Genomic DNA, 24,238 nt, shown 5'->3' on the forward strand with positions numbered 1-24,238 from the left:
TCTTTTGACACTTTTTGTCACCCAGTGCTCTAGATTTTGGTTTTGTTTGTTTGTTTGTTTGTTTGTTTTGGGGGGTTATTGCTTGGGGGCAGGTGGTGGAGGATTAACATATATAAAATGGCAATTGTGATTCATATATTTATATGTTCTTAGGAATTCTGATTCCTATATTTGTATTTTCCTGCAATCCCTCCATGTCTGTGGCAGTGGTAGAATCACCATCCCTGGAAGTGTTAAAAAAATGTATGGATGTGGCACTTGAACATATGATTTAGTGGTAAAGATGGTGGTGGTGTTGGGTCAACAGTCGGATGTGATGACTTTAAAGGTTTTTTTCCAACCTTAATGATTCTATGATTCTGGGAAAACCTTTTGATTTGCTTGCCAGTTTTAAGTAAATTTAATAAGGAAACCTAGCCTTAAAACTTGATTCTTAGATTTTAACATAAAAGAAATGTTTGGATTAAAAATAAAACACACAAAAACCTTACAGAAATGTAACTGAATATGACCTTAAATCCTTGTAGATAGTAAAGAACCCTTAGAACAGCAAGTTTTATAAATCCCTCAATTTTAGGAAAGCTCCTTCTGTGGTAAATTGTTCTCTTAATAAATGAGATCAGCCATAAAGAACGCATTGTGATACTAGATCTGCAGATCCTCTTCTCTCCAGTTTTGCAACCTTAAGAGTCACCTGATTCCAGGTGAGGTTGCTGGCATCCAGCCACATCTAGCATGTGTGATGGCTGTGGACCAAAAGGAAGGCTCTGATGCTGTGCTGAAAATAAGTGAAATACAATTCTCTCTGGGAGAGAAAGAGAGTGAGACAGGAGGCAATTAGGTGAGTCTCACTTCTCCACAGGAGAGTCCTGACACATTCCCCTTTATGGTGGACACTTCTGCTTTTCTTTACCTGCAGAATTTTTGCCGAGACTAGTTTGTTTCCTTTCCACACACTACCGCTGAAATGGCTAAATTTTGTTGAAAAATAACATTGTTTTTAATGTGATAATCCAACATCTTGAATTACTTGTGGATACCTGCATTCTAAGCTGAGTATAGTAAGTATTTATTTCATCTTCATATTTATTAGCTCAATTTAAAAATAATAAGCCATAAATTAGGGATATGGTCTAGTTTGTTTGGGGAAGATAATGCTAATGGAATTCTGTCAGCAAATGTTGTGTTATTTTTATCATTGTTAAGAGTGTGCTTAATTTCCAAAATTCCCTCCCTCCACTTAAGGTCATATGGCCAGCTCTTTACCTACCTTCAAATCTCATTTCCATGATTGTGCATAACTTCATTGAGATGAAATATTGAAGACAAAGTTCCTGAGGAAAGCCACTAACAGAATGATGAGTGACTCCTGCCTTTTTCAGGGAACTTGTGAGATCTCATGAAGTGTTGCCCTGAAGGACCAAAGAAGGCGGGACAGCTCATCAAGGACAAAATTAGAGCAGAAATATTCATTTCAATGTGAAGGATGTTGAGCAACATTGGCAAGAGGATGACTTGGTTCACTGAGTTTAAACAGGAAAAAAATAGTGGGTAGACATTGAAAAAACACTGGGAAACCACAAAGAGTACAGAGCGATGTAATTAGACAACTAAAAGTTTACCTGGAGTTGAAATTGGTGATGGATACAAAAAAGCCACCAGAAAGACTTCCACTATCACATGAAATGCAAAACAAAGACAGAAGATTTGTGTCCACTACTGAATGAAATCACTGGTAAAGGACATGGAAAAAGGTCCATGAGTTTTCCTTTGCTAAGTCTTTAGTGGCACAGTCTTCATTCCAGCTTTCCCAGTCCCATGCCTAACAGCAGAGTTTAAAGCATTGTAATACCATGTGCTATGCTAAAAGATCAAAATGAGGGAGTTGCTTACGCAAATTTGGAATACAGATATCCATGGAAGCATATGGGACAAAACTAAAGGTGCCAAGTATGGGGACAATGACTCTGCAACACTTCACAACTCCCACACAAACTTCTCCAAAAAGTGCTGGTTCATGAAGTACAACTCACAGCTAAAAGCTCACAAGCCATGAACATCTCTACAGGTTCTCCCTTCCCAAAACAAACTTTTATATGGAGAATGGGAGAATGGAATAGAATGTGCCCTGACAAAGCAAAGGAAGAAAACAAAGGGTATCACGAGTCCTTAGATCTTGCATTGGTGCCGTTGCATGGATTTTCTGGAGCTGGGGTTGAGAGGCAAAGAAAATGAAAGTGGAAAAAAAAATGTGGGAAAGGAAAAGAAAAATAAAAAGAGGAAGGAGAAAGAGAAGAGAGGAAAAGTGATACAGGGTGCCCATTCAATTTCCTTTTATATTTTGTACTACATGCTCTGGGAAGTGCTCTGGGAAGGCACAGGAGTTATCCTGGAGTCTTCTGCAGTACTAAGAGAGCTGTAACCCTCCTTGTGCCCATGGTCCTAGGATTGCCACCATGCAGTACCACAGCACCTCCACCAGCCAAGAGTGTCCTCAATGAGACCCCACCCCTTCATGTGAAAGATCAGAGACCTGTTGGAACATACATGTACAACAGACACGTGAGCTCTCAGGAGCTCTGAACTAAATGCCAAGGGACAAAGCCTGTGTGTCTTGAAGAGCAGCAATGTGGGGGCAGTAACAACCACTACCTAATGCTGCTAGAGTTATCCCTGCTGCTGGTCCCAGCTGCTGCTCAACCAGGGATGTGATGCCCTAAAGGAGGGAAAAGGATGCTTTTTAGGGTGTTGCTATCTTCTCATCAACACAAAGACCCAGCAGTTTGCTGGAGAGTGAAATACACCTTGTGACCTTGGTGCAAAACTTTCCCTGACTTGTGTTCTCAAAAAGTTGAAAGGATATGGATCACCTCGTACAAGCCCCATCTGAAGGAGGTAGCATGCTGGTTTTGGCTGAAACAAAGTGAGTTTTCTTCCCATGGTGCTGTTTTCAGCTTGTGCTGAACACAGGTAGGATAACACAGAGATGTTTTTGTTATTGCTGAACAGGATTACTCAGACAAGGCCTTATCTTCTTTTCATACTGCCACACTGGTGAGAGGGCTGAGGGTGCTTGGGAGGTTGGGAGTAGACACAGCTGGGATGTGGGACCCAACCAACCATTGGAATATTGCAGACCATATGAAGTCATGCTGAAACATAGGGGAAGGGGTGAGAAGGAAAGGTGCTATTTGAATTGATGTTTGTTTTACCAAGTTTTACCACCACTGCATGGTGGATCCCTGCTCCCCTGGAGGTGGCTGAACACCTGCTCATGGAAGAAGTTAATTAATTCTTGTTTTGTTTTGCTTGTGTAAACAGCTTTTTCTTTCCCTATTAAACTATCTTTATCTCAACCCACAAGTTCTCTAGCTTTTACCGTTCTGATTCTCTCCCAGATGCTGCTGATGGGAGAGTGAGTGTCTGTGTAGGGCTGGGCTTCTGGCTGGGGTTAAACCACTACAGAGGGTCAGTGCTTAATCACTCTCAGCAAAGAAGTGTTTCCTACTTTCCAGCAGGAACCTCCTGTGTTCCAGTTTGGGTCCACTGGGGCAACATTCCAAAGAGCCTGACTTCACCTTCTTTTCATCATCCTTTCAAACATTTACATACATAGACATATTCTCCCTGAGCCTTCTCTTTTCCCTGAAATGGGCTCCATGAGCCCAGAAATCATTACTTTTCTTCCAGACCATTTCTCTAGCCTACTGAGGTACTGCTAGATGACAAATCATGTACAAGCTCTCCCAGTTTTGTACAGTTCTTTCCCCATCATCTAGGAAAAATAATGAATATCTTCAACCAGTGACTGGATTTTAACAAGACTTTGCATCACAGATTGCCACCTTCCTGCCCTTTTCAGTTATGTCTCTCTCTGTTTATCTAGCCCATGCTTCATCAGCTCCCCTGGGAGGATCCTGTGGTGACAATTTTCAGTGTCTTGTGGAAGCCAGAGTAGACATGTCCACCACTCTTCTCTCCCCTGCCAGCAAAGTAATTTCATCACAGAAGTTTATCACTTTGGTCAAATATGTGTCCCCCTTGGTAAATCCATGCTGCTGCTCCTGTTTTCTTTCTTGTCCTTCATTTATCTGGCAAAACCTTCCAGGATTAACTAATTACTTTCCAAGGACTGCATACTGACCAGCCTGTAATTCCACAAGTCCTCCTTCTTACTCTTTTGAAGACAGAAGTGACCTTTGCTTTCCTCCAATCCCCAGGCACCTCTTTTAGTCACCATAATCATTCAGCCACTGTCAGGAGGCCTCACAATGGTATAATCCAAGCCCCTCAGTACTTCTGGGAACATGGTATCAGGACTTATAGATTTACATTTGTCTAATTTGCTTAAGAATTCTCTAACATGATCTCTTTTATTAAGGGCAAGTTTTTCTTGCCCCAGACACCTCTCACCATAATTTTTCCTTATGCTGCCTGTTGTTACTTCCCAGGAATGCTGTTTTTGTGCTAATTACATTCCTATCCTTTCCATGAGTCCACTAGACTGAGCTCTACCTTCTGGATTTTTTTTTTTTGAGTTTGTCCTGAAATTACACCACCTTCATATATGGTTTTTTTTGTTTGTTTTTGTTTTTTTGTTTTTTTTTTTTTCTGCAGTGCACTGAGAGTTCCTTCTTAGCAATCCAAGGAAATATTTACTTGCTTATTGAGCATATAATTCTCCCTGCAACTTCCATGATAGGCAGTAGGATATCCTGGTTTGAAGGTATTTTCAGCCCGTATCATGTCTGAGAAATCTGCAAATTTGCTTTCAGTCACACATACACCAATGTCTCCAGAGTGTGAGAAAAGTAGAAGCTTGGAGACCTATTTCATTTAATGAAGACCATATCAGATATTTTCATGAGTAATTATATATGCTGGAATTAGGTTGGTCTCACATGTTATCTCTTCCCCTTTAACAAAAAGTACCATGGAATTTTAAATCCCTAGACTGTCAAACACTGCAGTAATATTCTTGCCAATGAGTTTACTGTCATAAGCATTTGGAGAGAAAGTCCATTTTAAAAGAATATTCATGAAAAACACTTTCTGAATATGTAATTGGGAGAAATGTCACAGCAATTGTTAGAGTCGCACTCACTAATTAGAGAAAGTACAAAATACCATGTGATTTATGTGTTCCATCAAAACAAAACTAGGATTTCTGATATTGTATATTCACAATGAGGTTTGCGTGTGTTCAGTATACAGACCATGCTTCAATTGCAGAAATCACTCACTGAATCATCAGGATGGAACAGATGTAAAAAAAAATGTGATTTTCTAGATGAGAAGCAGTAAAAAAACACAAAAAAAACCACAAAAAACAAAACAAACCCACAAAAACAAAACAAACAAAAAAATCACTTGATCAATTATTCACTGGAAATTACACACTTGGCTACCATGATCATTATAACCCCTTCACATCCTGTTACTCTACACTCCATTATTTCTGCTTACCCCTATGGAGCCTGCCCTTTTACCTTCCTGACACTCCCCCCTTTTCTAGCTGTCAAACAGTCTATTTCAATCCCTGTTTAAAGGATTTCTTATTTCTCCTTTGTGTGCTGCCTGTATCCTGCCATCCCTATCTCTCCCCCTTGCAGCTCCATCAGAGTAGTGGCTTTCATGACTGAAATGGTGGGGGAAATGCTGGTTTAAAGACCATCTGGCTTCTATTCACAGGGACACTATTGAAAACCAAACTGGTTTCTTAAAGCACCTCCTGAAATGTAGAAAAGTGTTCATTTCCCCCCCTCTGCTTTTAAACTGAAGGTTTTTTTATATTTTTTCTCCTAAAGTCTTCAGACTGGTTCTTGAAACTGCTTCTGTCATGCAGGAGCCCTGAATGGCTCCCATAATGAATAGCAGAAATAATTTTTAACGAATCCTTCCTTTATCAGCAGAGCTCAGCACAAGAAAGGATTATGCATGGTAAATTTGATATAGAGGATGCAAAAGTACTGACTTATGGGATAGTTGTTAATTGTTGGGGTTTATTAATAATATATCTTCAATTTACCATTCAGCTGTCAACGGTGTCTTTGTCAGTCTTTAATAAATAATCTGAATATTATCCCCTCTGTCACTGTGAGGTGTGGCAGTATTACTCTTTCTGTTTAATATTAAATCAACAAATTCAAGTGACTTGGCCAAAGCTGGGCAGGAAGGCAATCTATGATCAAAGAAAAAAATAGAGACTTGCAATCTATGCCAGCAATTTAAACATCAGATATCTTGTCTTCACAGAGCACAGAAGAGCTTAGTCTACTGAAGGTGTTTAATCCAGATACTGATTGGATATGCTTTGTGAGATTGAAAAACCAAGTGAGTAGTGCATTTCACTCTGAAGAGAAAAGATGCAACATACTCTGTTGAAATAAAACAGTGAGCTAACAAAATTCTGTGGTAAAAGTGGCAGTGGTTTAACAAGATTCAACAGCGAGGTACACTGGATTATTTGCTGCATAGAGAACAGGGTCACACAGAATCTGTCAGGGGTACACTACCACTGGGCCATCAGGTTCAGAACAAACCTTCTTGAAGAACACTCTGGATAAATCTGCATCCACTTCTAATCCTAGACTTGGTCAAAATTTTTCTTCTAAAGGTTTATATGTCTTTAGTCAATTCTTTATATTCCTTATCTCAGATTTTAAAGTATAGCATGCTATTAATCACTCAGCAAGGATCAGTTTCAGCAAGGAGTCTCAGTCTCAAGAGTGTCATTGAGAGGCATCCCTGTTCAAGGGGAGAACCCTTGAACTGCAGGCCAGGAGAGCACAGTGGGTCCTAGCTGCCCACTATTTATGGGGTAAGATAATGGAATTATGTTTGCATAACAGCAAGATTTCTGGGTCACTCTTCCAGACATCTTTTTGGCTTTTAACCGTGTTGCCAGTCCAGTTACCAATCTGTCTCCAGTCATCACATCCCCATGGATGGTTATGGCTTAAAGTGTTGGGGGGAGCACACCCTCATGCCACCTTCAAGCTTAAAAAAGATGGAATAACTTGTGATCTTTATTTATCCAGTCTTCTCAATCTGGGTGCTCAGACTGGCTCATTTTTGTACAGGAAACAGGTCTGACTGTAAACTATGGAAACAGAAATTGTTGTGATTCTGCATGGAAAGAGTGGGAGTAGGAGTAGGCAATAATATGCTAGCAAGCATAACAGCATCAAGAGCCTTACTCTGGATTTCCTTTTACTTAAAGTTAAGCTCATTATAATTGTGACTTAGTCTGATTTCAACGGCTTCAGATTAAATAAAAAAAAAATTGGTGACTGCTCCCTCTAACTTATTCTCTAACCTATTCTGTCTGCCAATACAAGCAAATATGTCTTGCTACTTGAAAGCAATAGAAGTAATAGGACTTCCAGGATTGCTAGCATTAAATAGACATTATGCACGTTATGTAGTCCCTTAATTTTAATAAAAAATATAAAACACACAAATAAACTAATCACATATGTACTTTTCAGAATTGGATTCAGTATTATCTGTGAGAGCATGACTAGTTTAACTATAAGATCCACTTTAAAATCATTGTAGGATGGCTGTCTAAAATGATGATCTCATACCTCCAGGGTTTTTTCATCGTTCTGAAAAAATTCTACAACAATTATTAAATCTGTATCAAACATTTTGGAGAATTAAGATGTTTTATAATCTTCTGTGATTTCTGTTTTTCTTGTGTAAGATTATTTCATTGTGAAAGGACCTTATTTTCAGACAATTCTAATGTTTAGTAAAGTATTTCTCCATGCTTTTTCCTATTTATTAGCCCTGCTGACCCTATAAACAAGGTATTCAAAGCCTCAACTTACAGATGCTAACTGATTTTAAAGTGAACTGAGCCCACTTCCAAAATTTACTATTAAATTATGGGCCTTGCTGTCTGAGCAATGAAATAAATATCTAAAGTACTTCACCTAAGATGTCTATTTTAAAAATAACCAAATGTTTTGGATAAACCCCATAGGAATACCCAGAAAAAAATCCCATTGAATCTGTCATGCGGCCCAAAAGGAAACACCAAATACAACATCTTTTAGGCGTCTCTGTAATGCAAGCTTCAGCCATGAGGCTCATTCAGTACACAGGCAGAAGAAGAATTTCTTTGTTAACTCAGTCCAAAGGGGAAAAAAAAATCATCACCTGATTCAAGGGCCAACATAGCAGTACCTCTAAAGAGAAGAAGAAAAGAAAGAAAGAAAGAAAGAAAGAAAGAAAGAAAGAAAGAAAGAAAGAAAGAAGGAAAGAAAGAAAGAAAGAAAGAAAGAAAGAAAGAAAGAAAGAAAGAAAGAAAGAAAGAAAGAAAGAAAGAAAGAAAGAAAGAAAGAAAGAAAGAAAGAAGGAAAGAAAGAAAGAAAGAAAGAGAAAGAAAGAAAGAAAGAAAGAAAGAAAGAAAGAAAGAAAGAAAGAAAGGTTGGATACAATTGTTTTTGTTCTTCACCTCCTACTGCCTTGAAAATAAAAAAAAAAGAAAAAAAAAAAAAAAGAGGAAGAACACTTGGTTTTACTAAATATACAACCAGTAGTGAGCATAGTGAACATGGACTTAATAAGTCAAATATCACACCAACAAAGAAACATTCACAGTCAACCATATGAGGAAAATGTCAACCCAAGGCAACTTATTTTAGAGAATATGCTATTTTGTAGTGCCTAAGAAGGCAAAACTTAAAAGCTTATAGTAAACATCTTTCATCTCCATGGATACTTCGTTAAATAGGTAGTTAGATGCTAACATCTCTTTTTTAAAAATCTTCTCTTAAATTCTGTGATCCATGCTCAGGGAGACAGTCACAGCCACAGGTAAGTCAGCTCTTTCTTTATGGGACTACTCCACCTTTTTTACAGTCTGGCAAACAAAGCCACTCAAGGGTTTAAAAGGCTTTGCTGAAGGTCACACAAGGTGAAATCCAATGGTCCAAAGGCTTTCTTCCTGTGTGTATCACTCAGACCTGGTGTTGACTGTTTGAAGGGGCCTTTGGGGAGAGGGAAGCAAGCCACTGCATCTGGGGATGAATACGTCAATGACAGCAGGAGGACTGGATGTTTTCATCTCCTCTCTAATCCCCAGGGCACAGCCACCAGTTTGCACACACAGGAGTACCTGCATCACTTCCTTATCAATGTTCTGATCATGTGAGTCTTAAATCTGCCAGAATGACAGCTTAAGGCTGTTGTATGAATAGTACTTAAAAAGGCTGCAGATGGGGGATAGAATGTCTGTTCTTTAAGTGTGGGTATATATATTCCTTCTTCCATTGAATACATTTTTAAAAAGCCCTGTGTTTGCTATGCTAACTGTTGCCAGCTGAGCAGCATGAGTGTGGCAGAAAATCAGTGGTTTACAGTTAAAAACCCCAAAACAACAAACCAACAGGTCAGTCTGCTATCCACTGGCTTTATTTAGAGAATTCTTTTCTTAAAGTACATGTACAGAGAACAGTGGAGGGGGAAAATGTCTGGACATGTGCTTTATATTAGTTGTCTGGTGATGGCGACAGGTGCATTTGTCAGGCCCCAGGGAGCAGCTCTGTTAGATTCACTTTATTAATTGAGCAGATTACATGTTTTAGGAGATTTATTCCTTCCTCCTCCCCCAGCCTCCCTGCTCTCTTTTCTTTCATATTCTATGGTTAAAAGGAGGGAAGGGGAAAATAAACTTCTTTTTGGCTTTATCAGGTTATAATTAAGCATGAAGGGAGTGGAAGAATCCAACAGTAATGCAGAGGGTGCATAACACTGACAAGGTCAATTATCCCCTGATAATTCTCACAACAGAAAGTATTAATAATATGAATAACAATAATTGAATATGAGTTTGTAGAGTTTTAAAAATTCCTATTTTAAGGTTTTCTTCGACATAATGCAGACAGGAAGGTGGATGCAAGTAGAAAGTTGATTTAATGGCCTCCAGCCCTATAGATTTCTTACCAGGTTGAGGGGTCCGTGCAGTATTTGCTGCCTATCAAGATACTTGGAATTAAGAACGCAGCAAACAGGAAAGGTAGGCTGGGGGAAAACCATTTGCCCAGGATTCTGGATGCTTTCTATAAGTGTTGAATGGGCTCCTTCTGTATCACTTTTGATTGGAATACAGTTTCAAATATAGTTTGAGATACTCTGTACTCATGGTTCTTTGAGGAGTTTTGACTCAGCTGATGAAAATCCAATTCTCAATTGAGGTCCATCATAATAAACCTAGAATAGATGCAATATGACCAGACGCCTTAGTGCAGCTCAACAGACCTGTCCTGCACCCCTCTGAAAATTCCACTTCAGGAATGGTCATAGATGGGAGCATGCAGCTTTCATTTATGCCAGCTTTATTTAGCACATTAACCCTTCCTGCTATTATTTATAACTTTAACTTCAGGTTATATGCTTGGGAAAAATTGTTTCTTTTCGTAGGACATTGCAAGACAGGATTCTATTCTGTTTTACCTGGTGATCCTATATAGCAATAAGTAAAAATTAAGAGTCTCTTACACTTTTCTCTGTCTGTACTGTGCTCCTAAATTCACAAAATATTAATATAGCCTATAAGATCTTCCTTGAACCCATTTAATTCATTTTTTACAGTGAAACTCAGTGTGTTTACTAAGTAATATTGAATTTTAGCTTTTCCTTGAAGAGCTCACACTTTTTAAAGTACCTTGATCTGTGTTTTATTCCAGGTAGAATCACAATGACCAAGCACAACTAACTAGCCAAACGTCAATATACGTCGCTTTTGCTCCAGAGAAACTGAATAAATAATACAGATAGTTAGATTGCCCACTGCCACAAGCATCCATTTATCATGGAAAATTTATGATCTAAGTACACAAGACATTGTGAATACAAAAAAAAAGGCCAGTAATCCTGAGTCTCTGGAAGACAACAAAAATCTATTTATATCCATGAAATGTGTTCACTAGTGGGGGCAAGATTCATAGGGTTTTGTGTGCACAAATGCAGCACAAATATTGACTAGTAAAAAGACTGTTTACTGCTGAAGAGATGGGAGACTCATTAGTGGCATAGCAGAATCATGAGCTGGCCTCCTCCAGAGGCACAGAAGTTTGTAGCAATGAAAATTATGTCTGAGAAGAATGCTGCCATCTGTAAATTTGAGGACTGGAAGGCTTAGGGAGAAAAGAAAAGCATGACATTATTCTGAAACCCTGATGAAAAAGTTTCTATGAAGGAGAAGAAAGTACTTTGGAAATAAATGCAATATAATCAGGAAATACTTTTGTTTTCTGATAGAGCATAGTGAGGAAGAAAAGAATATTCTTTTTTTTGTGTGTGTGTGTGTTTTCATTTTTAAATGTTACCTTTTTATTTCCCATGGGCGCTATAAAACAAAAATTCATATTTTGACAATATATCCCTATGATAAACAAAGTGTCCCAATGATTACGTTTGGGCCGTTTCCTCCCAAACTCTAACCCTTGTGAATTGAGAAGTGTGATACGGTGAGTGACAGCAGTCTGGGGACAGAGTATTAAAATTTGAAGCCTGCAAGTCATGTTCAATAAAAATACATCAAGGGGGATGAAACCTTTACAATTCACCAGCACATTTTACTCTACAATTTTCAAAAGAAAAGTAGCAGGGGTCTCAATCAAAGCATGTTGAAATGTTCCATCAAACACATCTCTTGTAAATGTAGCCTGACAGTGCCTGTTTCCATTTCTGAACTTCTCACTTAAATGGGTAACACATGTGTAAACGATGTTTATTTTATTGTAAACAGACTTTGTTTGTGTCCTTTAACATCACAGCTCTGTGTTTGCACCCTTGGTGTCTACTTTAACTGCTAATTATGTTTTCCCTTATACACATTTATTAAGGCTGGAATGGAGGCCTCTGGACAGATATTCCATCTCCCTGCATTGTGGCAGGGTTGGCTTCACAGATCTTTCCATCCCTAACAATTGGTTATCACATACTGCCCTGAACATTATTTCCTCCTTTACACAAGCCCTTTCTGGTGTTTTATTCCATTGACTGAACTCTTCCTTTCAGACTGGTTGAATATTTTATTCATATTCAGCCTTTAGGTTTTCAGCTGAAGCACGGGATGTCCTCTTCTGTCCTTGAGGAGACACAGAGAGAAAGCTGTTGTGACTTTTCATCTAGCCCTTGAGAAACGTGTAGCATACTCTGTGCCCCTTATCACACATCTGTGAAACAGGGGCGGGTGGATGGACATGAGGTGGGGCTGCCTGGTTTTTCAGGAGGTGTCTTCACCAGTGAACTCACATCAAGAAAGAAACCATGATCCCACACATTTCTGACTTCAGATAACTTCTGGTAGAACAGAAACGCTGTGTTTCTTCATAGAAATCAGACCAGTGGTCCCTCTAGTGGCACCTTCTCCCTCAGGTCACCAATTTCCTACATAAGAAGCGATGGACACCTCTATCCCAGGGAGACAACCTCCTCTGGAGAATGTTTGGTTTTTTGAAATGTCTGATGGTATTCGCTATTTGTGATTTATTTTACAGCAGAGGACATGACTGTTTTGCTGCCCAAGAACTGCCTGTCCCAGCAGCAGGAATTCATCCAGCTAGGCTCAAGGCTCCTAAATCAGTTTCCATACACCTTTCTCCACTGTGGAGCTGAGCTTTGCATTTCCGTGGAATTTCCTCTTGATTTTAGTGAATGTAATAAGAGTAAGAAGCACCCATGCAAACACTGGAGAAAGAGGCAGGAAGGAGCAGCAAGACCCCCCACAATCCTATGGAGACTGTCAGTCTGGAAGTGATGCCCCCAGACACTGCTGTCTGTCAAGAGGATCACTCTGGGGAAGATTCCCATGTGAAGGACCCCATTCCAGAGGAGATTGGATATTCCTGTTGTTGCCGGGAATCAAATGATAAAACTTTCTGAGCAGTGTTAAGAGTGGTAAGACAAAAAGCTATTTCTTAATGAAAGTTTCCAGGTGCACAAAATATGGCTAAAAAATTCCTGCAATTTTTATAAGGTTAATTAATTAATATATGTAGCAGTTACATCCAAAAGGAGATCAGTTGCCCTGTAATCCACCCTTGGGTCAACCCCTTGGAGTTGGTCCTGGGGATTCTTTGGTGTCTTAAATTCTGGTGGAAAACAAGATGTCCTTGTTCAAGCACAAGGAAAAGGAAAAAAGAGATGTCAGGAGTTCTCATCTTAATGATAAGAATAAACTAAATTTCAAGAATTCATTAGAAAGGGTTAGGTTATTATCCTAAGATGTGATTAAAGGCAGGAAAAGTACTAGAAATCATACATCTATATAATAAAAATCTACAGTGCTACAAATATATGAAAAACCTACAAATCTTGAGGCATCACTGATATGACACCAAAACTGACTGTATACCCTGGGCAACCTGGGGATGGGTAGAGAAGTCTGAAGACTCTGAAAAAGCAGAAGGGAGCAAGCTGCCTTAAGGTTTGTCTCTTTTGTTTCTCACTACTCAAATCTTTTTAATTGGCAATAAATTAAGTTCATTTTCCTGTCTGCTTTGACCGTGACAGTAATTGATAAGTGATCTCCCTATCTTAATCTCAACCCACAAGCTTTCTTTCTTCTGCTATTTTTTTTTCCCCCTACTTTATGCCCTGTACTTCTGATGTGTAGTGTGCATCTGGGTGGGAGTTTGTCTCCTAGACAAGATGAGCCTATGACAAGGGAAAAAATAGGCAGAAATCTGCCAGATAGGATTTTCATCTGTAAGGTCTTCTTGGAGTGTTTGTTTGTTTGGTTGGTTGTTTTGTTTTTGTTTTGGTTTGGGTTTTTGTTTTGTTTTGTTTTGTAGGCTATAAAGAAATAATTTAGGTCACTACAAAGAAGTTAAGCTGGAGCATAACCTGATCAGCTCTGTACACCCATTTTAACCTGTTAATTCATTCTTCATTGGTTTAGTATCTGGTTCTATGAATATTTCTGTTAATAACTTTACACACATGAACAGACCCATTAATCACAACTAAGGAGACTGGAAGGCTCTCAGATGTTTGCTAGGGAGGGCTGTTTGACTGTAGAACTATTTCACACAGGTTTTTCAGGGTAATGTCCTCTGTGACATGGATCAAAATGAATGAAAGGTCAGGAAGGTAAGTAGGCAAAATGCCACCTGAATTTCTTTAAAAATACAAACCTAAGTCATTTATGCTGGTAAATTCTGCCAGGTTAAAGAAAGTAGTAGGCTAAGATTTCTAAAGTAGGTCCTAATTTGGCACTTAGAGAAAACCAAAATGATTGAAATGAAAGTGGAATCTAAATTTAAACTTAAGAAGAAGTGTTGTCTTGGGAATTTGGCAATTAAATACTTGAAAATAAACCAAATCTAGGTATTACACACTGCACTGATATTTGACAGTAAAACTAATCTTTATATTTTGACATCGTTCACCATGGTGTAGTGGCCTGTCCGTTTAGAACTCCATGAGTTATCTATGCTCAGAGGTCATCTAGTGCCAGAAACTCTCTCTCCCTTCAGCTCAGACTGTGCTGAGCAAAATTAATCAGGGGACTGCTGTTAGCTGTCCTATTTGCACTGGACCTGTAGACACACATAGGAGATGAAAAACCACAGTAAATGTAGGTGCTACAGGCCATGCTGTAAAAAGAAAGAAATGTGTGAGACTGGAAATACCTGTCCATGTTTGCCTACCATGAAAAATTGCATTTCAATATTTACCCCATGATCTAAATTCTTCTGCCATCTAACCCAGTATCCTACAGGAAATGGCCTGAAAGAGTCCAGAACAAAAACATGCACAGGTTAATACTTCCCCAATATTACCTGTCTTCATTCAGTGCAGAGTCTTAACACCTATACTGTTTACATCTTGGTCTATCCTTTAGAAAGGACTTTTATTAATTTGTCTAATCATTTCTTGAAACTGCTTGATGCAGTTAGCATCCACAAGTTACTGTAGCAACAAGTTGCACAATTAATTCTGCTTTATGTAAAAGTCCTTTCCTTTGTTTGTTTTTATAACTTCACATCTGATAGTTCTTTTTGACTACCTATAATTTTGTGTCATGAGAAAAAAGTAAATACTCATTTTTTATTATTCTTCTTCACAATTTAGAGACCTCTCACAATCTTTTAATACTTCTTTTTGTGTGAGCTTTGGGCTATTTAAGGCCTTCCTATACAAAAATGTTTTATATGTTCAGTCCTGCCTGCATATTTCTATTAGTTGCTTTATCCTTTCTGAGAAGAAGAAGGACAAGAAAGAAGGCACTCCATGTCTGATATGGATGTTCCAGATGTGAGAATGAGAGTTTTATTGTTGTTTTTATTTATTTCTCATCAGCTCCGGATGTACTCTTACAGAAATACCAATATAAAAGTGCTATTGTAGATGCAGTTATGCCAGCATAAACTGTTTTGTGATACATGGCAAGGGAACAAGCCACACTAGGATCAAGGAAAAATATGATAAAAGTCAAAGTGCACTAACTATAAGGGCTGCAAAGTATCAGTAAGAACAATAATAGCAATGATTCCTCTCTGCCTGAAATAAATTGTACCAATAGTTCCATGCTTAGAGTCTGTGCTCATACCAGCCAAAGACCAGAGCCACCCAGAAAAATGTTTTAGTTTATGCTTGACTTTGACCTGTGAATATTTCTACAGATACTCCTTTCATTTTGCTGGGAGCACTCATCTGCTTTTCATCTGTACACATGATTTTTTGGGTCAGGGCCCAAAGCATTTGAACAAATATTTATCAGATATTTTGCAGATTTTTATTTTCAGCTCTACTGGGAACTAGATTTGTTACACCCCTTCATGTTCATATGCCAGGGGTGAAAATGAGCCTTTTCTCTTATACTTTGAAAAAGAACTGATTTATCTGATTGGAACCAGGAGCCTGAATTTTAAGCACATTAGCAACTCAGTTCTATGTCTCATCTGTGCACACAATAAAGAGATTTGTATTCCAATAGTGCAAAGCTTTTCATCCTTGTGGCTTACTGCACAGGTGCAATCCCTAACAGACTGGATTACTTTTACAAGCTGGAGGCCCTAAATAAGGCAGTGGGTAGCATTTATGGCTGTCTACATGGACTTTGCCATCTCAAGCCAGGACTCGTATTTAGATTTGGTGAGATCCCAGACCCATATTCCCTTGTCTAATCTGTTGCCTCTCCAAGATTAAGTTCATTAAAAATACCTTCTCTCTTTCATCACAGGATATTTTTGTCATTGGAGAGGTGCTCTGAATTCATGATTCTTTCACAGTCCCCATGGGATAAGAGCTAGTGGACAAGACAGGCACAATATGCATTGCAAGTAGGCTCTGCTTTGCCTACAAGTAGAGGGTTGAACCTGAGCTTTCCCCATCATCATTTCCTAAATATGAACTCAGATATAAACCTAATAACATTGCGCAAAGTGACTTTTGAACACACCTCGCACTCCATTTGGCATTTCAAATGTAGTGGAGAAAGAAGCATGGATTAGTTACTTCACCTTCTGTGGGAAGCTCTGGTTGTATTTGAAGTGTGTTGCCAAAATCTTGGAATATTACAGGAAGTTATATGTGCTTTTACAGACTGAGATTGATTTTTGGCATCCTGTGGTTCATATGGAGTGAACCCTGTCTACCAATCAAAAATATAATGGAAGCAATAGTCTTATATCTTCCATGATTTATTACTGATTTAGGATTGCATATATAGGTTACCCACGCATGTCAAGCCTACAGTTAATGTTTTAGCTCTGATCTGCTGGTTTTATTTCACTTAGTCAATCAGTTACTTGCTTTTAAAGTGTTTTTAATATCTCTCCCTAAAAGACTGCAATCCTAGGAGATCCTAAGATATCTTAAATCCTCCCTAGGAGATTTTACTCTCTCTGTAGGAGGAGATACAGATATTTCTCTTGAGTGATATACCTAGTCATTCCTTGTAATACCCAGGATTCCACACATTTGGGATACTTTTAAAGGCTCTCAAGAATTTTACTGAAGTTTTCTCATTGTTTAGTGATATAAACTGGATTTTGCCCTTATTTACTGATTTTGTAAAGTGTTTTGTTGAAGATGGGTTTCATTTGAACACAAAGTATTTTGTTGAATTCAATGTTCCCATTATTTTCCAGCCATCATTAGCTTGTCTTTTTGCTCATTAAAACAGGTCTAAACACTCTCTAGCCAGTTTCCATGGATGTATTCATACAAGTCCTCTTATTCTACTTATCTTCTTTGGCTAGCAGCAATTTGCAATCCTTTAAGTATTTATTTATTTGCTGTTATTATTTCCCATCAAACCTTAGCAGATTTTATATTTGTGCTGTTGCTGGGCTATTAGAAGACAGCCACGAGCCCTTGTTCTAGTAGAAAATTTTACCATGTTGTTGATGAAAGCTGGAAACAAAACTGTTGCTAGGATTCTGCACAGTGAAATGGGGTAACAAGACTGGGGGGATTTAAAAACAGAGGACTCAGGATATTGAAACGGGATTCTAGCCAGCTTGATTACTTTCTGAACAATTATGTAATGGTGGCATAGTGGACCAAAATATTTTTTTTTTTCACTCAACTGTCTCATATCCTGGTTTTCAAACTGTGAAGTTTCAATATAATATCTTAGAAACATAATTAGTCATTTGGAGCTGTGGTATGATAACCAAGGAGCTTTTCTTCATCCTCCCTCTTAATAGAAATCACCTAATTTACCTCCCAGATATCTTTCCCTTAGCTTAAACACAAAGTGTCATTTAACTTTTCCTCAAAAATCATAGATCTTCCTCTCTGATTTCCTGTGAGACAAGGGGGTGCACTGTAAAGATATGAACTTTTTCTTTTTTTTTTTTTTTGTTTGTTTGTTTGTTTGTTTTCGAGGGGGGAGTGGTTAGGGGTTTTTTTGTAGGTTGTTTTTTTTAATTTGGCCTGGTTTGGTTTGGGGGTTTTTGGGGAGTATTTGTTTTGGGGTTTTTGGGGTATTTTTGTGGTTCTTTTTCATTTGTTTTTTGTTTGTTTTGTTTTGTAATTGTGTTGTTGTTGTTTTAAAACACCATGATGTAATGATGATGAAGCTGGAATTTGGGGACAACTCTTGTGGGATTTAATGTCAGAATCTGGAATAGCTGATTTCCAGGTTCAGGAAAAAAATAGATGATGGATGGATGGATGGATGGATGGATGGATGGATAGATAGATAGATAGATAGATAGATAGATAGATAGACAGACAGACAAGACTTAAACATCAACAGAATAAATTAATTTGAGAAACCCACAACAACAAATAATAGCAATACACAGCTGTTGCCTTCATGACTTTCATGAAAAAACAACGTGGGGAAGGCAATTGGAGCAAGTAAAAAAAGGAAGGTATTTTCTCTTTGAAAACTGATATTTTCAATAGAATTTAATGGTTGTGGCACCGACTGAGCTGACAGCTCCAACAAAATAAATCTTAAAGTAACCCTGACAGTCCACCTACATTACAGATGCAGAACTGCCAGAGGGACCAATCACAGAAAGGTTGTCTCCCAACCCACCTGCTAACAAACCAGTTTCAATCTGTAACATAGACAGGAACTTCACTAGGATTAGACTTAGGCATTGATACAAATTAGACATGGCCAAAGTTGAGCTCAGTGACAGTGCATGGTTATTGTTGTATTTATCATTTTGAGCTGCTATGGCAGAGGGCTTAATTGTGTAGAACTTGTGGCAACAGCAATGCCGATGGTCACAGAATCACTCAAATGTGAATTACCTTCAGGCTTCTGGAAACTTTGCCTCCAATTTTAAAATGCAAGTCTTAGAAAGGAAAATACAGTGTTTGTGTGTGTGTGTGTGTGTGTGTGTGCGTGCGTGCGTTATATATTGACATATTTCAGTGCCCTGCTGTACCGTTCAAATTTATAGAAAATTTTTTTTTCAGCTTTGAATTATATTCATATTCAACGTTTGTTTTTTTCAACTCACAGAAACAAAAGGCAAAATTATGTGCACTGTATTTATCTCTCCCTGTCTGTGTCTTCACAAGGTAGCTGATATACACTCATGGGTACCAACAAGGAGTTGAAGCCAGAGCTCAGCCTCTTATGCACCATATTCTTTATATATAAAGCAACAAACTGATTATTTTGTATCAGTCATCATTTATTTTTTGCAATCTGAACTTATTATTTGAAAAGGTTTTGCATTTATATTCTGGTTTTAGAGAAGATATAGTTTCTTCTAAGAATTTCAGTTCATTTTTGGAAATTAAGATTGACATCATACTTTCCCATTGTGTATACTTTTCTATTGGAGTTGTGACATCCCACTTTTAGAAAAGATTTTGAACAGGGTTGAGTTATTAAATATGAACTTTTAGTTTTTACGTATGTAAATTTATACATTTTCTGGAACAACTGTTATTTCTACCTGGAAATTAATTATAAATACCCAGAAAATAATGCTGAAAATATTCTGGTTTGGAGTTACTGATTTTAATGGCAATAATAAGAATGGTCTCTGATGCATCTGAACCCTGTAATTTTCATTAGTCAGATGAAAAGATTAAAGATCAGACTTTGATATCAGTTACGTCAGTGAAGCTTCATTGTTTTCCTCTTGTGTGAGTCTTCTCAGAGGGCAAAACAAATCCCAACATCTGATTTCCTATCTTATCTTTTCCAAAAGATTGCCTAAAATTCCATAACCATCTGGGCTCCCTTGCCTGTGTCATATTTGCTCTCTTCATGGCAAGAGATTCTGATTTTATGTAAGTCATCTCCATAGGGGGAAGTCCTGCTACCTGTTAGCACAGTGACTGATTCTTCAAAAAATTAAACATAATACTGTGTCTTTAATGTCGCTCGCTGAATTACAAATTGGGGAGCTGGCACTTTTCTCATTTTATTCATCCTAATTACAATTGCCCTGTCACTGAGATGCCAGCCTGACTAAGAGCAAATCAGGTAGTGACTCCCCAGGGTCTTCTTTGTAACAAGAAGGCTGTCTCTAGTGGCTTCAAAATGACAATTTCCTCTCTTTTACTTCAAAGTAGAGTGTTTCCCCTGGACAGTTTCACATTTGATTATTTTCACTAGCCTCTCTGTCTTGAGTTGCTTGATTAGCATCTCAGCCACCTAAGAAATTAGACTAAAGTTTGTGCCTTGGAAGAAAAACAAACCAAAAAAACAAAAACAAAAAACAAACAAAAAAAACCAAAGAAAAATAAATAAACTACCGACAAATTATCTTTCCAGTAGGGAAGGAGTTCAAGAAAGGGTACAAGAAAAATGAATCTCTAATAAAGCTTTGCTGCTTTTCGTATTTCATCTGAAGGCAGGACTGGCTTCTTGTTTAGCAAATATATAATCACTTTTCTTCAGAAATTTTAAAGGGACAGTTAATTTTTGCTCCTGCTTGAAATACTACCCATCTGGGGTTTTTTTATAAGCAAATTCAAATAATATGTCATAAACTCCTACCAAATAACAAGGAAGATGCTTTGATTCCAGCGTAGAATTGTCATCACAGATTCAGTTGCTTGGTAGAGAACATAAGACTTCAAGCTGCTGGTTATATTCTTTCTAACTGTCCATCCTAACACAAAGAAATTATTTCCACACCAGCAGGAGAGACACATCTGTACAAATACCATGATGGTTTAGGACTGTGTGTGAAAACCAGAAGTCAGCCGAGATCCCTGGAGCACATGAGCCTTACTGACACTGAAACTCATCGTTCTGTCTCATTGAACTACCTGATTTGTCTGTCCAGCTCCTGAGACACCTGCCACCCTAGTTTTTAGGCACCAGGTACAATGATTAACACAGCTTAAGTATTGTCCAAAGAGACAGAAAGTGATCCTCTCTTTCGTGAATCGCTGGCATGCCTGTGTTCCTCAAGGCTGTCTTTGTTGCTTCTCTTTCTCCTACGTGATGCAGCAAGGAAAGGAGAATACAAGTAAGCACTTTATCTTAAGGTCTCTTGAACAATCAAAATGGAGGGAACCTTGTTGAATGTCCACAGCAATGAATAGAGTTTTTACTGGGTTTTTTTTGGTGTTATTCACCCCACTCCCCCACACCGCCCCCCAGCTCTAATTGTTACTGTTTGTGTTTGCATTCAGAATCACAATGTTGTTGATATTTTTGTACATTTCTTTTTCCCACTAAAGATTTAAAGAAATAAGTCTGGAAAAAGTCTGGTTAATATCCTGCACATGTCTCATGCTAAAGAGAAAGATGGAGTAATTTGCAGTGTCCAGTTGCACTTGATCAAATGATTACTGTCTTTCCATCTGGTTGTAAAACATTCCCACCTTTCACTAATTCATCTAAATTTCTGCTGTTCCAGTCAAACTGGAATTTATTACTGCCCACTTACCCTGATTTACTTCTGAAATTATTTGCATGGCTTCTGTCAATGCTATTTGCATATTTTTATTATGAATAGTGCTTATTTGGGGGCAGATTTGATTTATGAGTGTTTGGCATGCTATGCCCCAGTTATTTAGTTTTCATTTCTGATTTGCACAAAGGGAATGAGAGAAGTGGTAATTCTTTTTCTCTTGACATAGAATATATGCAGGACCAATAACACTTGAATAAGAAATTATTGTATTTTGTTTTATTTTGGTTTTAGGGTTAAATTCTCAAATGTAAACAATTACATGTCTTGTCAAGACTTTATAGCAAATCAAAATTATTCTTTCCTACATTAAGCTAAGCTCAGAACCAGTATAGAAACTTGAAGGGAAAGACGTAATCACTGAAACAAATTCAAGGAAGGCAGGAAAAAAGCACCAACAGGAAAAAAATTATGTCTGCTGTAGTATCTTCATCCTTAACAAAAATAAGAGGTATATGTTCTTCAGTAGAGACTATAAAATTTTGCTTGATCTTCCTTTTGCTTTCTATCATGCAACCTTATTTGTATGCTAAAATCCACTTTCAGTCACAGAAAAATGAGACAATAATTCTTTCCACTTATTTTTTGTGCAATTTTGTAATAGCTATTTTTCTGGTTATTTTTCCATGTATTTTTGAGGCAGAGGGGTAAAAGATATCTATATTCTGCTTTTCCTCCTTCAAGTCAACTTTTAAGATTTTTTTGTTTGTTTTGGTTGTTTGTTTTTTTTTTACTGACCAGAAAACAAGAAAAACAAACAAAAACAAAACAAAATCCAAAAACAAACAAACAAAACAAACAAAAAACTACTAAAGCAAACAGAAAAAAAAAAACCAAAAATAAAAACAAAACAAAAAAAGCTCAAATTTCTTGCATCAGAGCAGACTTTCTCAGTTCAACTTTTCTTTTTGACACAGGAGCTGATTTTGAGACCAGATACTTCTTGCAATGGAGGTAGAAATGATGCATCAGAGTGGTTACTATTTCAAGACTCCTCCTTCCTACAAAGCTTTATCTCAAATACATGAAGGATTATCACCTGAGATCTATCTATTGACAGAAACAGTCTGAATTGGCCCTTTAAAGATATTACATCATGTGAATATGTGGGTAAAATTAATTTAATTGAAATGTAGCCACCTCAGAGTTTGATCTATAACAAAAGCCACAGTATTGTAAGGAATTGGAGTCAAAGGAGAAACATTTCTGGAAAGGAAGCAATATCATCAATTATAGAGAAATATCTTAGTCTGATTGCAATTCTGACTATTCTTAAACAAGCACAGGGGACTATTCCCACAGGAAAGTTGTAATTAATAGTTCAGCCTCTGTTAAATTAGGTAGAATAGAGAGTATTCTGTGTAGGTTACTGTAATCACTTGATGTAAAAATATAGTTACTTAAATAAGCTTAATTTAGGCTGAATTGCCGTAGCACTAATAATACAAAACTTTGTGGAAAATACCAGGCTCTTCCTAGCTGCACAGTCAAAGAATGAACAATTGCTGGAAAACTGTTCTTTGTCCTCTGTAAACCAACTTCTACTTGAAGTAAAATAATATTATTACATTTTATATGCAGGGGCGGAGTACAAACATCTGATATTACTCAATGAACTTGTACCTGAAAAATAAGACCAAAATCCAGGTTCCCATATCAGTGTTATGCCAAATTCAGTAAAGTCTCCCTTTTTAGAAATCACCTTTTCCACAGTGTACAGAGAACATTGCCATCCTGCAGACCAACCTAGCATGATCTAGGATGAAGGGCAGTTTCATAAAGAAGCATTTGTTTTCAGATTCTATCAGCCTAAGTTTTTTGTTCTCTCCTGTCTCTGCTCTTATTCCCTAATTGAGACAGGATTTGGTCTAAGCAAGTTTTATTCTAGGTTTACTAAGCTTTCCTCCCACTAGAGAAAACCACTGGTATGGCATGGATGAGTCTTGTTCCTCTGAGGAGTGCAGGATGTGGTTTGGGAACCTATCTCACTTCTGGAGACTAAGTAGGGATACTGGCAATGATGTTATTTGACACAATTTGTGTTTCCATGCAGTTCACTTTAGAATGTCACTGCAAAAATTCCTCGTTCTCCTTAGCTGGTTACTATGTCATTAACTCACTATAGAGCCCCCATAATGTCCCATTATACTGTACTTTCAAGCTTTTGGCTGCTAATTAAGCATGGAACATTCTTGATTGTTACAGGTCTGAAATTAAAGGAAGGGAAACCTACATTCTGAATAATACTGTTAAATAATAATAATAATAATAATAATAATAGGATTAATGGACACCCAACTATGTACATAATTAGTCTAATTCCAATGAGAGGGTGATGGTGGATGTTTTATCAGTGTCACCAAACCCCTGTAGTATAATTACAGACCTATTTTTTCAGTGCCTAGTATGTGTTATTCATTATATTATGTGAAGAATTGAGCCTCTGTTAAAAAAAAATACAGGCAGACAGTTTAAAACTGTTTCAGAAGGGTTCTTTTATGTTTTGTTTGTTGAGAAAGTTTTAGGTTATTTTTATTGCCACATTTCTATTTTCATCTTTGATCAGTAATTATAATGTCAGCATAGCCTCTACTAATTTCATGAGCAAAATAAGCTACAATAATGAAAGTACAGATCTCCAAATTGAAGAGGAAAAACAGGGCTACTCACTTCCAAAAGTAAAAATTTCTAAAGTAGAGGTGATTATGTTATTTCTGGATTATTCAAGTATATTTTAAGTAAGACTTCCAACCCTCCACCCACTTCTAGGTACTCCTTAGACTCAATAAAGGTTTCATTATGCAGGCAAGCTATATGTTAAAATAGAATAAAATCCACTCACACCAATTGTTTGTATTTAAAGCTAT

This window comes from Cinclus cinclus, chromosome Z (genome assembly GCF_963662255.1).
Source record: "Cinclus cinclus chromosome Z, bCinCin1.1, whole genome shotgun sequence".
Taxonomy (NCBI): domain Eukaryota; kingdom Metazoa; phylum Chordata; class Aves; order Passeriformes; family Cinclidae; genus Cinclus; species Cinclus cinclus.